Genomic DNA, 5,054 nt, shown 5'->3' on the forward strand with positions numbered 1-5,054 from the left:
GTCCCGACAGTTGATGGAAGTGTTGAGCTCGTAGGGGAGGGGGGGGGGCGGGGGGGACGACGACTCCTCCTGCAGTACTGCAGCCACGCCCACGCCCCCTCCCCCCACTCCTCCCCCTCCCCCTCCCCCTCCCCCCAATCCACCCCCTCCCTCCCCCACCGTCACGACGACCGCCACGTTTGAGCTGCGTGTGTCTGCGGAGGGAGGCTCCCCCGCCCCTCCCCCCCCTCCCCCGTGGTGTCTGTTCCGGTGTCTCTTCCTGATCTTCATGGGGGACACCAGCACCCCCCCTACCCCTCCTCCTCCCCCCTCCACCCCCCCCTCCTTCCCCCCCCCCTCCTCCTCCTCCCCCCTGCTCTTCAGGTTCAGCGGGTCGGTGATGTCGCGGGGCACCAGGATGCGTACAGGGTTTCTGGCGCGGGCTGGCAGGGGCGAGCTGCGGGGCGTGGCGGCGTTCATGCAGCGGCTCACCTCCTCGTCCAATAGGGAGTTGAGGTTCAGCGGGTCGAAGATGTTCCCGCCCAGGTGGAAGCTGCTGGGCAGCACGGGCTCCGCCGATTGGCCGTCGCTGTTGGCACGACGACGGCGCTTGTTGTTGTTGTTGTTGTTGTTGGCCGAGAAGCCTGGGTGCCTGAAGCCAACGCCCACGGAGTAGCGCCGCTTCCCCATTCGCTGCTGCTGCTGCTGCTGAGAGGGCGGGGCGCGTTCCCTCACCAGCACGCTGCCGGAGAAGGCCACGCCCCCTCCTCCTCCCGCAGCAGGGCATTCTGGGAGCCGCCCCGCGTCCCCCCCTGGCCGTCGCAGGGCAGGAGCGTCTCCTTGTCCAGAGACATCCTGATCATCTTCTTCCTGTGGGAGGGGCTCTGGGCGCTGTGGGAGGGGCTCTGGGCGCGGCGGCCAATGGCATCAATCTAGAGAGACGGGAGGAGAGGGGATTGGACGACACGTTTGAACAACAAACAAACAAACAAGACGTCAACAAGCCAGTCAGTCAGTCAGCCAACCAGCCAGTCAGTCAGTCAGTCAGTCAACCAGTCAGTCAGTCAGTCAGTCAGTCAACCAGTCAGTCAGTCAGTCAGTCAACCAGTCAGTCAGTCAGTCAGTCAGTCAGTCAGTCAGCCAACCAGCCAGTCAGTCAGTCAGTCAACCAGTCAGTCAGTCAGTCAGTCAGTCAACAAGCCAGTCAGTCAACCAGTCAGTCAGTCAGTCAACCAGTCAGTCAGTCAGTCAGTCAGTCAGCCAAACAAACAGCCAGCCAGTCATTCGACCAGTCAGCCAACCAGCCAGTCAGCCAGTCATTCGACCAGTTAGCCAACCAGCCAGTTAACCAGCCAGTCAGTCAATCAGTCAGCCCCACCCCTACACACACACACACACACACACACACACACACACACACACACACACACACACACACACACACACACACACACACACACCACTTACTCAGCAGAGTGGCTCCTCCCTCTGGGCTGTCAGACTTCAGTCTCTCCTCTGTGCTTTGGTCAAATGTTCAGTGTGTCTCTCTCTCTCCCTCCTTCCTTCCCTCTCTCCCTCTCTCTCTCTCTCCCTCCTTCCCTCTCTCCCTCCCTCCCTCCCTCTCTCTCTCCCTCCCTCCCTCTCCCTCTCTCTCTCTCCCTCCCTCTCTCTCTCCCTCTCTCTCTCTCTCCCTCCCTCCCACTCTCCCTCTCTCCCTCCCTCCCTCCCTCTCCCTCTCTCTCTCTCCCTCCCTCTCTCTCTCCCTCTCTCTCTCTCTCTCCCTCCCTCTCCCTCTCTCTCTCTCTCTCCCTCCCTCTCTCTCTCCCTCTCTCTCTCTCTCTCTCTCTCTCTCTCTCTCTCTCTCTCTCTCTCTCTCTCCCTCCCTCTCCTTCACAGGTGTGAGACAGTTATGCTTAGACAGTTCTATCTAGCAAACACTTTGAAGGACAGGTGAGGTGTTTATCCAGCCATACACTCCCCCCCCCCGCCCCCCCCTTTCTTTTAACCATATGTATAATAATGATGTTAACCCCCCCCCCGACACACACACACTCACACACACACACACACACACACACACACACACACACACACGCACGCCCTCCCAGTTCTCTCCGCCTCCTCACTGTGTGTCAAAAACAAACGGAAACACACACACACGCACGCACACACACACACGCACGCACACACACACACACACACACACACACACACACACACGCACGCACAGGAACGGAGCTAAAGCATCTATCGGTACTGACACGAATAAAAAACAACAATAACAACAACAAAAAAGAAAAAAAACATAAAATATCGAAAAAAATCAATAAAGATTGTCTGAGATTCTACTAAAAAATAAAAAATAAAATAAAATAAAATCCAGATAACCTGTAAGGATATGGGTGTGTGTGTGAATGTACCCTAATCTGAGTTGATCGCTCTCTCTCTCTCTCCGTATCTCCGGATCGCCACGCAGTTTTATACACAGCCACGCTGAAGGGACGTGACATCTGACCAATCACCAGCCACCCTGCTGCCCGAACCTCCTCGGAGTGACCAATGGGACACTCGCTTTGGCTGGGAGAGGAGAACTAGGTCCCGCCCTCTGGGCAGACGAGCTGTCAGTGCGGCTGCCTGTCTTGCATTGGGTCATAATAGTCATTTAAACATGTCATCTTTGACGGCTGAGTACACATTTTGATGACCAAGGACAGGTTTGGTGGAGATACTGAATAATCTCCTCTCCTGTGAAAGAGGTATGGGTTTAAAAGGTCTGTGCTGTTTCAGCGAGGACAGGCATCTGCCGCGGACACCCCATGGCGTGTCAACATGAGACGCATTTAGATCGCAGCTGATGGATAAATATGTAATAATATATAAATATGATGTATAAATAGCCACACATCGCTGTAGAGAGAGGGGGGGGAGGGTGAGGTGTGTGTGTGTGGGGGGTGGGGGGGCATTTCGTAACGGTAAACAACGATTGATTATATTCATTATATCTCTTATATCCCCCCTCGCTCCTCCCCTCCCTTCCCCCATTCCTTCCCCATGTGGTGGGACCATGATGCATCATGGGAAATGCTGTTCTTCCGAAGCGATGCATCATGGGAAATGATGTTCTTCCGAAGCGATGCATCATGGGAAATGATGGTCTTCCGACGCGATGCATCAAGGGAAATGCTGTTCTTCCGAAGCGGTGCATCATGGGAAATGCTGTTCTTTCGAAGCGATGCATCATGGGAAATGCTGTTCTTCCCAAGCGTGGCGTGGTGTCCAATGTCACCTGTCACTCAGACACACAACACGCACGATGGAGCCATGGCCTGCAACCCCTCTACCATGCAACAACCAACAACAGTTATGTTAGTTATATTTGGTTTCAGAATAAGTCTTATCTACGTTAATTGATAGAATAGAAAATATAATTATTGTTAGTAGTGGTGCATTTGACTTAGGAAGTAACTAACTTCATGTCAGGAATACTAAACTAAAGAAAACTCAATTTCACACTATCATCAAAATAAATAAAATAAAAAATAAAAAACTTCAGTGATCAAGCTTTCTTATTTGACCAAATTCATAGTGACATTTGTTATAGCCTACTTCTGAAAAATCCCTGAAGTAGAACTGGCTCTGGATTTGTTAATAAACACGTTTCTCTCAATCATTGATAAGCACGTACAAGTGTCCGTCATCTCGTGACGTTAGAATTATAAGGTTCTATCTCCATTTTTGTCAAAATTGAGTTTTTTACATAATCTGATCCATTTGGTGTTTATTAACGCCTGTGTGGTGTTATTTTTAAAATGTTGAAATGTTTTAATTAGTAATTAATCAAATACAAAGGTTCCATCTCACAGAACATAATGGAATGTAAAAACTTTGACGCTCAATATCTCTGAACTGCCCTAAATGGAGATAGAACCTTATCATTCTATACGGAGATAGATCCTTCTCATTCTAAACGGAGATAGAACCTTAATTCTAATTCTAAACGGAGATAGAACCTTATCATTCTACACTGAAATAGAACCTTATCATTCTAAACTGAAATAGAACCTTATCATTCTAAACTGAAATAGAACCTTGTGTGAAGATAAAAAACTAAAACAAAAAGAATGTAATGTACATACATGTACATACTAGAATAAATAAATAGATTACATACTAGATTACAAATAAATAGATTACAAATATACCTCTCTCTCTCTGTGTATATCTGGTTTAACTGGCTGTGCTGGACTATTGAACCCCGGCGTCTCCCCGCTTACAGCACTCTGCCCTGAACCCCGCTGTCTGAGTGTTAGCCCGCTAAGAGCCGCTAGAGGGCGCTGTCTGGGTGTTAGCCCGCTAAGAGCCGCTAGAGGGCGCTGTCTGAGTGTTAGCCCGCTAACATCCGCTAGGGGGCGATGTCTAAGTGTTATCCCGCTAACATCCGCTAGGGGGCGATGTCTGAGTGTTATACCGCTAAGAGCCACTAGAGGGCGCTGTCTGAGTTCCATTAGAACAGCCTGGGAGGGTAAACAAGACACGAGCTGATGAAATGCTTTGGTGCAACTCCTCAACACCGCAACCATCTACAATTAAGAATTCAATAACAATAATAGGGAAACAATAACAATAGCATACTATAAACTCTCCTCTCCTCCTCCTCCTCCATCTCTCCTCTCCTCCTCCTTTCTCCCTCCTTCTCTTCTCTTCTCTTCTCTTCTCTCCTCCTCTTCTCTTATACTATCAATGCAAAGGACTTAGTTGGGAAACAACTCTTCCAAGTGAATAAAAGTATACCTAATTGTAAATGAAATCTATTGAATATTTGCTTAATGTGTTTCATATATTTATTGAGAATCTACTTAAAATCTATTTCTGCTTAATTGTATTTGTATAAAAAGTAAATTAAGTAATCAAATAATATACTATATTGAAAATGCACTTGGAACTATTTCCTCTCATTTGTATTTAAGTGTAGTGACAAAAAGTATACTTGAGACAAATGTCTTATTCATGTATTTATTTATTAATTGCGATCAAATAAACATTTTGTATTTAATTTCCTCCCATTAACTGTATTT

At 48.7% G+C, this 5,054-nt stretch overlaps 1 pseudogene across 1 annotated transcript in view; it reads right to left on the reverse strand.

Moving 5' to 3' along the window:
- LOC308169554 (7SK snRNA methylphosphate capping enzyme-like) overlaps window positions 1-842 on the reverse strand; it is a 5,963-nt pseudogene extending 5,121 nt beyond the window's left edge. Inside the window, exon 1 of the transcript in view lies at window positions 1-842. This exon is cut by the window's left edge and continues 180 nt beyond it. The product of the transcript in view is annotated as a 7SK snRNA methylphosphate capping enzyme-like (transcript).
- Window positions 843-5,054: the final 4,212 nt, after the last annotated feature.

The sequence above is a fragment of the Nansenia antarctica genome, assembly GCF_963989245.1.
Source record: "Nansenia antarctica genome assembly, chromosome: 13".
NCBI classification, from domain to species: domain Eukaryota; kingdom Metazoa; phylum Chordata; class Actinopteri; order Argentiniformes; family Microstomatidae; genus Nansenia; species Nansenia antarctica.